The sequence below is a fragment of the Elgaria multicarinata genome, chromosome 15 (assembly GCF_023053635.1).
Source record: "Elgaria multicarinata webbii isolate HBS135686 ecotype San Diego chromosome 15, rElgMul1.1.pri, whole genome shotgun sequence".
NCBI classification, from domain to species: domain Eukaryota; kingdom Metazoa; phylum Chordata; class Lepidosauria; order Squamata; family Anguidae; genus Elgaria; species Elgaria multicarinata.
Window position 1 is genome coordinate 11,013,870 of NC_086185.1, and position 12,999 is coordinate 11,026,868.

Consider the following 12,999-nt stretch of genomic DNA (forward strand, 5'->3'; position numbering starts at 1 on the left):
GATAGCGCTTTGAATTGATCTGGCCTGAAGTTCTTTGTATTGCAGATTATTGTTTCAGCACACAGTATATATTCATCACGTGTGTGTGTGTGTGTGTGTGTGTGTGTGTGTAACAAGCTCCCAGTGAGTGTTTTGTAATATCTAATTCAGGGACTGGTACTTAACGTTTCACAATAACCACTTTTAATTTCGACAATTAAGAAGAACGAACATTAGAAAAAGCATCTCCAAGTGAAACACAGAAAACATGGGTGTGTTTTTTTAAAGTCTTCATTAAAATGAATTTCAGAATAATATTAGCATAGGATATTCTGCCTTCCTAATAGGTCTAATAAATACCAGGCTGCACATAAAATGCATGAAATTGGCGTCCTCAGTGAACCGGCATATTTTTTAAATAATGGGTGCATCTGTTAAGAGGACAAATGAGTAAATGGGTGATTGTGCTGGGTTGTTACAATATCCAGATCATATTCCCATGATAAAATGGATATATTTTATCCCATACAGACTTGCCAGGCGGTCAGTTCCTTTGAACTTCAGGGGCTTCCTTCTGAGTAGACATGTATAGGATTGCACTGTTAGTTTGCTTAAATGGCTAATACATCCACCACTAACAGTGTAGTCTGATACTACTCAAAAGTAAGGTTGCTCACCTGTACCCTAAAACAAGATCCTTTATGCAAAAATATAATAATAAAGCTTGGAACACTCTTCCCCCCCCAAAAAAAACTCAAAACTCAAAACAAGATGCAATAAGAAAGATTTGCAGCATGGTTAGATGGAACCAATTCTCCTGGAGTGCCTAAATGCTCATATAATCATGGGGCAATTGGTGGGAAATATGACTGTACAAATCACAAGTAGCTATCTGAATTATACCATTCACCATAAAAGGATGCCAATGTACTTAAGTGCTTGGGGTCAGCAGGCAATTACTGTGAAGGAGAAATACATTCTTAACTTTCACATATTTTTCCACATTTCTAGATGATGCTACATTTTCTACACTGCATCTTCACTACATTTTTCTACATGCACATAATGGCATGATTTATTTATTTATTTTACCTAATTTATTTATTACGTTTTTATACTGCCCAATAGCCGAAGCTCTCTGGGAGGTTCATGTCTGTTTGTAATCTAAGCACCAGAATCTAAATAGATACCATTCATATTGAGCACAATTTAAGGATTCTAGAAGCAAAAGAGGACAGGGCAGTTGGAGCCTTAATAGTTGTGTAGAAGACAGAAGTTCAGCAACGATTAAAGCTGCAGGAGCCCTCTTTTGTATATTGACACCCTTGGCAAAACCCAACTAATAATGTTGTTATTGTGCTTGTTTATTTGAAGCAGAGGTGAGCAATGCCTCGCTGCCAAATTCAGCAGCAGTTAAACCCCTACTTTTTAAGCCCCCCAAAATGGCATTTTTAGTGCTACCAAGCTGTAAATTTTAGTGCTGTGTGGTATGTCTTTTTTAATTCACACACACACACACACACAACACATGCTTTTATAATAGTGTTTTATTTAAATGCACACATTCCAGAACATGGTTTATCATAAGAAACTCATCTTGAACTATTCGTTGAGGAGAGAACGCCATTACAAAATTTGGGGGAAGTGCGAAATCCAAAAGACAATTGCATTCCAATCCACATATTGATCCAGGAGATACAGATTGTGTCCGTTGGCATCACAATTGACACATATCGGATTCCTCATGTGTCGTTACCATTTAAGGCAGGGGTGGGCAACCCTTCGCCTGTGGACCATATGTGACCTCAATACCCCCTGGTGAGGACTCCCCCATGGCTGAGCCACCAAAATTTGTGGTGGTGGTAAACGTATCTCCAGTTGGCCACCCAAACAAAAGTGGCAATCTGCAAAAGAAGCCAAAGGCAACCAAATCTCGCTTGTTTTCATGTTATGTCTTTTCTTGCCATGCATCCCACGGAGTACAGGGCCATCGGGGTGGGGGAGGCAGCAGGGCAAAAATGGCCCCTGGCCCCCATCAAAAATAGTTTTGCCCACCCTTGGGCCTCATCTACACCAAGCAGGATATTGCAGTATGAAAGCGGTATATGAAAGGCAGGAGCCACACCAAGCAGGATATAGAGGTATGAAAGTTGTGTAAAGTATGTGCCAATAGGCCCCAACAGTTGTCAGTGCACTTCGATACTACTATAAAGCAGTAGTGTGGCTTCTGCCTTTTATATACTGCTTTCATACGGCTTTCATAGCGCAATATCCTGCGTGGTGTAGATGAGGCCTATGTTTAGAGCAATGGTGAGAAATCCATGACCCTCCAGACGCTGCTGGACACCAACTTCCATAGACCCTAGCCAGCATGACCAATAGTTAGGGGATTGTTGTCCATAAGCATCTGTAGGGCCAGAATTTTCCCACTCCTGATTTAGGCATTTAAAGGTCAAAATGTCCCCATAGCGCACGCACGCACGCACACACATACACACACCTTATTTTTGCCTCCAGAACCAGCAACTGTTTGCACCATACGCTGGCCAGATTGTGAAATGCCTAGGGATGTATGAGTATTTCATTTCAGTTCGCCAACTGTTTGAACATTCCGCATTCACAACCCCAAATGTAAATGGCAATGTTTTTTTAAAAAAAAAAAAAGAAAAAAGAAAACCCTCAGCGAATTCCTCAACTTGTGACCACATTCAAACAATGCATATTTTTGGAGGGGAAACTGCACACTTTGAAATGCACATTTTTTAAAAAAACGAACAAACCCATGTTCACGCTTTAGTCAATGAGGGGGAGAAAGCCTGCACATTTGAAAAATGCGTGCAAAAATGCACACTTTACCCTATTACAAATGCACACTTTACCCCATTTGAACAGACTAAAAAAGAGGAGTAAGCCAAACCAAGCTTTTAAGTGAAGTTTGGAGAATTTCAGCAAGCTCAAACATCCATGGTTTTCTCATCCCTAGAGGTGCCATGCTCTCCGTGTGGGAAAAGGTATGCACATAGGTACGGTGACCCTATGAAAAGGAGGGCAGGCTCCTGTATCTTTAACAGTTGTATTGAAAAGGGAATTTCAGCAGGTGTCATTTGTATATATGGGGAACCTGGTGAAATTTCCTCTTCATCACAACAGTTAAAGCTGCAGGTGCCCAGCCCTCTTTTAAATCTAGTCACTCTAGTATAGCTCCTGCACTTTAACTGTTGTGATAAAGAGGGAATTTCACCAAGTGCTGCATGCATACAAATGACACCTGCTGAAATTCCCTTTTCTATGCAACTGTTAAAGATACAGGAGCCCTGTCCTCCTTTTCACATGGTCACTCTACACATAGGGAATTATCAAGACATTGGGGGTAAGCCACAGGAAGCATTCTCAGAAAGAAACCAGCAACAGAGGTTAAAAAGAAACACCGACAGCACAATTCAACAATTTGAAGACCTCATTCATTGGTGTGCTCCTTTCAATGCTCTTGATTAGACCCATGTGTTTACTGTTGAAGTTTGTTTTAACGAGAAAATTCCATGTTTTTGTGCAACTACAGTAACATCCCAGTCACCTTAATCAAGTCTCTTCTTTCACAAGGTGCCACCTTCTTGAGTCACAGGAAATAATCCAGGATCTGTTTGCACATGTATTAAAGGTTTGCTGATACTTTTTCTTTCAAAGGTGCCCCCACATCTGCCCTAGAGAAAAAAAGGCTTTTCCTTTGATGTAGCGGGGGGGAGGGGACACCTGTCAGTGCCTGATTGCCAAAGATAATTGCCCTTTAATTATCATCAGTTCTATTTTCACCTATGCCACCTGCAAACACCTGGCACATCTTTTATTGGAAAGCAAGCAGAGAGTTCAATTCCTGTCTTTTCCACCCACAATTGGCAGAGGGAAACCAAACACCACACTACAAACATCTGGCCAAGGGAGCCTTTGTCTCTAGTGATGCCATTTCAACCACTGTGTGACAGGCAGGAATTCAACAGAGAGAACTGTCCCTGTTACTTAATCTCAAAAATGGGGGAAAGCTGGGTTTCTCCCTTCTTGTGATGCTGTTAGGAGCCCAGCAGTGGCCAGCCAATGGTGTAATGATAAGTTTGGAAATGCAGGCACTCATCATAACAGTCCCCATAGACACACCACACCCAAGAGGGTCAAAAAATGCAGGTAGCTATGTTGATCAATAAACCAGTTCTAGCAGCTTTCATCTGCACCTGAAGCAGGCCTTCTGTGAAGCTAACAGGTCTTCATTGCCCATTCAAGACTAATAAAATACCTTGTATTACAATATGGAACAATAAATAGAGTTCATCTGAGCTAGTGGTGAATGACCAAGAAAGAGATCCTGGGGTTGTAGTGGACAGCTCAATGAAAATGTCAACTCAATGTGTGGCCACAATAAAGAAGGCAAACTCCATGTTAGGTATTTTTAGAAAAGAATTGAGAATAAAACTGCCTGTATCACATTGCCTTTATACAAATCGATGGTGCGACCACACTTAGAATACTGTATATAGTTCTGTTCACCACACTTTTAAAAAAGATATTGTAGAGCTGGAAAAAGTGCAGAAAAGGGCAACTAAAATGATTAAGGGACTGGAGCATCTCCCCTATGAGGGAACATTACAACAGCTAGGATTGTTTAGCTTGGAAAAAAAGGAGGCTAAGGGAAGGCATGAGATAAGCAGCGGTTTATTCATGTAGACCAGCGGTTCTCAACCTGTGGGTCGGGACCCCTTTGGGGGGTCGAATGACCCTTTCACAGGGGTCGCCTAAGACCATCGGAAAACACATATTTCTAATGGTCTTAGGAAACTGTATTGACTGAATTATGTCATGTATCATCTTTTGTATTATTAAAGCTATTGTTATGTATAATTTTCATTAGCAAACCGTCCCATGACAATGGATCGTGTAGAGAAGAACGAAAATAATTTTATGGTTGGGGGTCACCACAACATGAGGAACTTTATTAAAGGGTCGCGGCATTAGGAAGGTTGAGAACCACTGATGTAGACAGAATGAACTTCCATTCTCGATCGCAGCCCTCTTACCATTCTTGTACCTTTCCCTTGCTTCCTCCTAGCAGGTAGTCATTCCAGACACACTAATAACGTGCAGAAACACAGGCCGTACCTAGACCTAAGCTTTATCCCAGGATTGTCCTGGGGTCAAACCTGTTCATCTAAGTGCCACACAGGGCATCCAGCGCTCAGGCAGGGATGAACCCAGGATGATCCTGGGATAAACCTTAGGTCTAGCTATGGCCACAGTCTCCTTTTAAGAGCAATTAATACTCATTAGCACTTTCAGCCTTCATACCCCAGGAAGGCCTTTGTCATCTGCTGCTTGACATTAATGGCCTTAAGCAGTGGTTCTCAATTGGTGGTCCATGGACCCCAGGGGGTCTGTGAATTTCACCAGGTTCTCCATATATACAAATGAGACCTGCTGAAATTCCCTTTTCAATACAACTGTTAAAGATACAGGAGCCCCGTCCTCCTTTTCATATGGTCACCCTATGTAAACCCTTCACACCCCTAACAAGCATGCAAATGTGGATGGTGAGAAGGCAGGGCCTCCATGGGGAGGTGGGAAATTTTGTAGCCATGGCTGAAGTCACGGCCCGCACTGCTGCTTGAACTTGCTTTGCCCCGTCTCATGAGTAATGGCTGAAGGAGGCCAACGCGTGTGGCTTATGCGAGATGGCTGGAAAAGCAGAATTCATCAACACTCCAGGCTAGCCTTGGGCCTGTAATTACATCCTGAAATGTGGATCAGATATCCACTATTTGATGTGCATACTTCTAAAGCTGCCAGTTAAAGAACTGTGTATTTCTGGTGCTTAGCCTGCAATACTGTTAATGTTTGATTTAACAATTATGGTAATGGTGTTTCAAAATGCCAGGCTGTCAAAACAGCGCAGATTCTTAAAAAAAAACCCAAAAAACCTGACATGTTTAACTAAAGAAGTGGTTGCCAATAATGCATCGGCTGTGGTCTTCTCGTGATCCCAACCTGTTGCATCCTATGTAAGAGGCCGAGAAAAAAGTGGCAAATCAATGTGAAGTCCAGAACTTGCCCTCCTACACAGGCAAACGCTGCAGGGTCTTTTTCAAGAAGGGTGACCATCAGGGCCCTGTTCAGATGACATGCTGACCCACCATGGATTGCTCAAAAATGTGATCCACAGTGGATTAGTGTATCGTGTGGTGGGAGATTTTTCACCTACACCCACTACCCACCTTTGGCAGGATGGTTAGCAGGCTTCCACGGTAGTTCCTGTATTGTCTGGCAACAACTCCATGTTTTTTTCTCATTTTCACCAGGGGCGGGGGGAGTGGTGGCAACTATAGAGTCTGCCAGCAAAAGTGATCGATACTTCCGGCGATGCTCTTGCCACCATGGATATTCATTTATTTATTTAATACATTTTTATACCGCCCAATAGCCGAAGCTCTCTGGGCGGTTCACAAAAATTAAAATCACGAATTCTCCATGCTCGATGACCATTTCCCCCCCTCCCCTTATTCTCAGCGGAGCTGCTGCCGGGCGCCCATTCAGGCTGTGGGGAATGATGGGATGCAAGGTTAAACCACGTGGAGCTAAGTGATGTAACTACAGAGGGGAGTAGTGGGTCTGTATTTCTTGTCGTCCGAATCACCTCCCTGTGAGTAGCCACGCGTGTCGACAAAAGAAACACTCCAGCAGTGGTTTGAAAGAAGCTTTACTTTAGGAATAAGTGACTTTCCATCCTAGGGTAAGATGGCTCAGTTCAGCCATGTGGTCAGCAACCCATGAGGCAGGGAACAGCAAGATGAAGGAAGTAGAAGGGCGGAGACAGGAAAGAGAAAAACAAATGTCCCAGCAATCCCCTCCCACCTTGTTCAGGTACACATTCACTCTTTAGCTCCAGGTTCAGTGACCTGTAGCCCGAGTTCTGCTAACAGTAATTGTGTGGTGGGCTCAATAGTCATGGTTCTGTAACCCTCCCATCTCTGTAGTTCCCCCATACACCCACCCTTCATGCTCATCTGAACTGGCAACACTTGTAGCCACTATCCTAACTTCCCCACTGGCAGCCTCTGTGCTTTTAGGACAGTGTCATGGTTTTTTTTTTTACCCACAATGCAATTTCTGGGGCAAGGGCCAGCTCCAGCTTTTTGAGGCCCTTGAGCAAGACAGTGAGTCTACCTTCTCACCACAGTTGTCACTAGAGGCACAGGTGAACTCAGTGGCAAAGAGCACCTTTTATCAGCTTAGGCTGATATTCCAACTGCGCCCTTATCTGGACAGAGATAGCCTAGCTACAGTTATCCATGCTCTGATAACCTCTCGTTTGGATTACTGCAATGCGTTATACGTGGGGCTGCCTTTGAAAACGGTCCGGAAACTTCAACTGGTACAAAACAGGGCAGCACGGTTACTAAAAGGGACTGGCCGGCGAGATCACATTACGCCAGTCCTTTTACAATTTCACTGGCTGCCAGTCCAAGTCTGGGCCCGATTCAAAGTGCTGGTATTGACATTCAAAACCCTAATCAGTTTGGGGCCAGGTTATTTGAAGGAACGCCTCCTCCCATATGTACCTGCCCGGACCTTAAGATCATCCACAGGGGCCCTTCTCCGTGAGCCCCTGCCAAAGGAAGTGAGGCAGGTGGCTATTAGGAGGAGGGCCTTCTCCGCTGTGGCACCCCGGTTGTGGAATGAGCTCCCCAAAGAGGTCTGCCTGGCGCCTACACTGTACTCCTTTCGTCGCCAGCTGAAGACCTTTTTATTCACTCAGTATTTTAACACTTAATTTTAACTTAAATTTAAATTATACTGTTTTAACTCTGTATTTTAACCTTATATCAATTTTGCTGCGTGGTTTTATCCTGGTTGTGCTTTTTATATTGTATTTTGTATTTGTATTTTTAACTTGTTGGTTGTTTTATGATGGTTTTAATTTTTGTGAACCGCCCAGAGAGCTTCGGCTATTGGGCGGTATAAAAACGTAATAAATAAATAAATAAATGCTGTAACTCCTCCTCCTCCTCTTTCTCATCACTGCTTCCACTTGCTGGCTTGAAGGCAGAGAGACAGTGAGCAGGTAGGCAGGGGGCATCTGCTGCTGCTCCTCCTCCTTCTCACCTCCACCCTGGTCTGGGCCAGAGTAGTCTGGGCAAGCACAAAGGTGGTAACGTTGAAGATGAGGAGCAAACTCAGGAGGTCCATTGGGCCCATTGAGAATGTCTTACCTAAAAGCCTGGAACCAGCACTAGTTACTAGTCATGATGGCTATATATATTAGGGATGTGCTCCGCTTCTAATCGGACCGGCGAATTAGAAGCGGAGCGGGGGGCTTCGCCTCCCCTTAAGGCGGAGGCGAAGAGGATTGGGGGGCCGGCGGAGCGTGGCGAAGAGGATCGAGGTGAAGGCGGATCCTTCGCCTCGATCTGGAGCTCCGCCGGAAAGGTAAGTGTGGTTTACCGGGCCCTGCCGCTGTTGCTGTCGCCCATGTGGCGACGGCGTCAGGGCCCAGTAAACCCCCCCACCGCCCTTCTCTCCCAGCCTTACCTGGCACCACTCCCCTCCACTGCGGAGCTCCGATTCGGAGCTGGAGCTCTGCGGCAAAGAGGAGCGGAGTATGGGCGGAGCGGAGCGGGCCGATCCGAAATTTTCGGATCGGCCCGCGGGGCAGAGCGGGGGGTCCGTGCACACCCCTAATATATATAACCTCCAGTATCAGAGGCAGTATGCCTCTAAATACCAGTTGCTGGGGATCATGGGTGGGAGAGTGCTGTTGCACTCTTGTTCTACTTGTGGGCTTCCTGTAGGCATCTGTTTGGCCATTGATGGCCTAGACAGGCCTTGAGTCTGATCAAAAAATGGCTCCTCTTATGTTCTTATGGCATAACAATGTCCTTTTACCAATTCAGGGTTGAAATATGCTACCGTGATATAGATAAGCTTCAAATGGAAATGGTGTGCTTACACAGAAATTGTGCATTAATTTGGTTTCTTAGCAAGACTAGACCATTATTTCCAAAATCATGGAAAAGGACACAGACATTTTAATGAGCGCTTACCCGAAAGGTCTTCAGATTTCTCTATCTTCTGAACCAAAACATTGTATTCACTTTTTAGTTACTGCAGAAGGATGTGATAGAGCTGAGGCACACAGTCTTTTGAAGGTTTGAGGGTGAGGGTTTATTAATGGTTTGAGGGTGAGGGTTATAATGGAATTGTCTTAATGTGGGTTGAGGGTTTTAATGGAATTGTTTTATATGTTATTGTAAAGCGTCTCGATGCCAGAAATGGTGAGGCGGCGCTATAAAAATGCTTTAAATAAATAAAATAATAAATAAGATTATTTACAATAAGATATCAAAGCTTCCCCAAAACCATTGTCCAAATAATCCTTTATTAAAATAAATTATAGGCAACAATGCTGCCTCCAAGATTGTCATCATATCAGCCATTCTGTCATTAGGATGGGATTTTCTTAGACGAATTACTTTTGATAATTTCACATCTGAATGTTATGCCATTCAGATCCCATTTGACATGTTTCTGAATATAGTTTGTTGTTAGGTGTACTACAAACATTTTCTATCACTTTGAGGGAATCTACACGTCGTTGTGAGGGCGCTTATATGCACCCCCAGTGCGCCCCCACAATGACTGTGTAGACCGAGAAAGAAGAGACGGAGGAAGAGGCAGAGGAGGAGGAGGAGGAGGAGGCGGCTGGGGAACCGGCCGCGTCCTTGCCGCTGCCGCCTCCCCGCCAGCCTCCTGCTGCCGGGGTAAGAGCCACCCGGGTCGGAGAGCTCTCTGAATCAATCAATTAAAACAGGGATGCAGAACTTCAACCCTCCTGCGGTCCCGTGCGTGTGTGCGTGTGTGCGTGTGTGTTGGCCACACCCATTTGCTTTTGGGGGCCACCCACCACTGAAATGTGTCTCCTGAGAGCTTCTCTGAAGTGGAATTTGGCCCTTGCGCTAAAAGAAGTTCAATATGCCTAAAGCTCAACATTCATTCATTCATTCATCCATTCTTGAATTAAAATAAGAAATATATGACCTTTCAATTGCCTGGCTAAAAGTGGATGTTTTGGCTTGGCACTGAGAAGAATAAGCAAGGGTTTAGAATAGAAACGGGGGACATGTGATCCTCTAGATGTTGTTGGATTGAAGTTCTCATCATCCTTCTCCATCAGCTACACAGTCCAGGGCTCATGGGAGTTGCAGTCCACAAACATCTGGACAGCCACACATCTCTCAATTGTGGATTAGGAGATCCCTAGTTCTTATCAGTGCTGGGCTGAAAATTTTGATTCTTCCATTTTTAGCATTTCCTGCAGGTGAAACAAAAACTCTGGTGAAAGAGGATGTGAGAGATGAGCATCCAGATATGCTTGAAAAGATGGTAGTGGTGAGCCATAGAACATGAGCGGGAGAATGCTATTATGCACATGTCCTACTTGTGGGTTTTCCACAGGTTGGCCACTCTGTGAATAGATGGCTGTACTAGATGGACCCTTGGGATAGCAAGCTTCATCCCATGTACCTGTTTCCCTCGAATTACTCCCTACAGTGCTAAGCTGTCGGCATTGTTGTTGTTAGCTAAATCACACCCAGGGCGGCAGTGCTCCTAAGATCCTTTGCATACCAGGAAATGGGTTTAAGGGGGGAAATGTAAAAAATCATTAAAAATCAACAGATGACCCACTCCAATTCAAATTTGGTATGCTTAAAGCTCTCCTTAATATCTATTACTGTGCCAATTTTGAAGTCTTGATCTTTAAAGCTTATGCAGATATAAGCATTTGTTTAATTCATATCAAATCCTGCTCCTGCACCCCAGTGGCCGCTCGGAAAACACGCTTGAAAACTAGTAGCTAAATACCTCAATTCTTTCCCCTTTATAGCACAATTAAAGCAGGATGCATGGGAATACTTCACAGTCAAAGCAGATTATAAACTGGAAAACTTCAGAGTACTTCACAATAAAAGCAGATTATAAACTGGAAAACTTCGGAGTCCATTGCATGCAATTCACAGTGATTGCACAGTATAACCCTGGTGTGACAAAGCTCAGTAGCCAGTGTTAATCCTACATCCTGATGGTAAGATCTGTACAACACTGGAACAGTCTACATAAGGATGTTATGGTTTCTCCATCTCTGGAGGTTTTTAAGAAGAGGCTGGACAGCCACCTCTCATGGATGGTTTTCTTGGTTTTCCTGCACATTGCAGAGGGTTGGACTAGATGATCCTTGTGGACCCTTCCAACTCCACAGTTCTATGATTCTACTTAGAGTAGACACATTGAAATGAATGGAACATAACTAACTTAAGTCTTATTAATTTCAATGGTTCTGCTCTGAGTAAGACCAGCATTAAATACTACCATTGGTGTGATCCAGCATGGGTAGTCTTCTTATGTTCTTACAAGTGTGACACTATTTCCACAGCAGAGATATTAGGGATTATGCTACATTTCTGTCTTAGCAATAGGGGTGTGCACGGACCCCCCGCTCCGCTTCACTTGCAGATCCGCCATTTTCCGGATCGGGCCGCTCCGCCCCGCCCCCGCTCTGCCCACTTCCGCTCCGCTCCGCCCGGAGCTCCAGATCCGGATCCGGAGCTCCGTTTTCCCCCCCCCCCAGGCTTGCATTGAAAGCTAAAAAATTATACAACTTTTTTTCTGTTCAAGTTAGAAACCTCATGTTTGGCACCATGACACCTCATGGGGATATACACACGCACGCCAAGTTTCAAAGCAATCCCATCATCCCCTGATTTTTGGCGAATTTTTGAAAATCGGGCACCCCACACACAACATCCCTGCGAGGTGGGCAGGGGAGGACGGAGGGAAGGCAGGCAGGCATGCAGCTGGCATTTCTGGGGGCATAAAGAAGTGAGCCAAGGATAAGCCAGTAATGCATATAAAATGGAATAAATCAATCAATAAACAAAGGAGGGGTGGAATTAAAAGCAGCAGTGTTGCTCAATAAACAGCAAGAAGAATTTTTTTAAAAAGGCTATATCTGTCTTTTACCAGCAATAGGGGGACGTGCCCGGGGGAGGGGGAAGTAGCTGCCAGTTCAAGACACTGACAGCCACCAACAGCTCTGAGAAGAAGTAAAACGCTCACTTCGACTCAGAACAGGCATTGCTCCACCACTGAAAAGTGACCATTCACTTCAACTCATGATAGGCATTGCTCCACCGTTTTACTCTCTTTGGAAGGCTCTAATGGCCTTACAGTGCAGGAGAGAGTGGGGGCACGTCCACGATGAGATGCCCTAGGGGAGCTCATCCCCTTGCACCACATCGATTCAGTTGTTCACCAAGGTTAGGGTGGGGAGCAGTGCTGTGTTTCTATCTCTTATTCTTGGCTTAGTATATGATTTCAGGTTGTGTTTGTGCATTTGGTGGGGCTACTGTGTTAAAAAACACGGGGAAAAGCCCGTTCAGATGAAGAAAGAGAAGTTTCCCAGAATCCCAAGTTACCTGTTTTGCCTATGCCCTCCTCCAACTTTGGGATCATCATGACCGGGAGCTGACTCTGCCCCTCAGCCCTTTGAAAAAGGTATTTTTCCCGCCGATTTTTTAAAAACGTCTAGCCCGCGACCCGTAGGATGCAGAAAGTTGAGAGTGGTCTCAAAATGACCCCCATCCACGACTCTCTGTGCACAAGAATTTTCAGAATGATAGCTTAAACCCCCCCAGTTATCCCCGATTCTTTCCCTCAATGCAATCCTATGGGCGAAAAGCCGAAAACGCAGTTTGAGCCGCGCGGTTGACCCGATTTTCACAAAAATATAGCCCGCGACCCGTACGATGCAGAAAGTTGAGAGTGGTCTCAAAATGACCCCCATCCACGACTCTCTGTGCACAAGAATTTTCAGAATGATAGCTTAAACCCCCCCCCCAGTTATCCCCGATTCTTTCCCTCAATGCAATCCTATGGGCGAAAAGCCAAACGCCGTTTGAGCCGCGCGGTTGACCCGATTTTCACAAA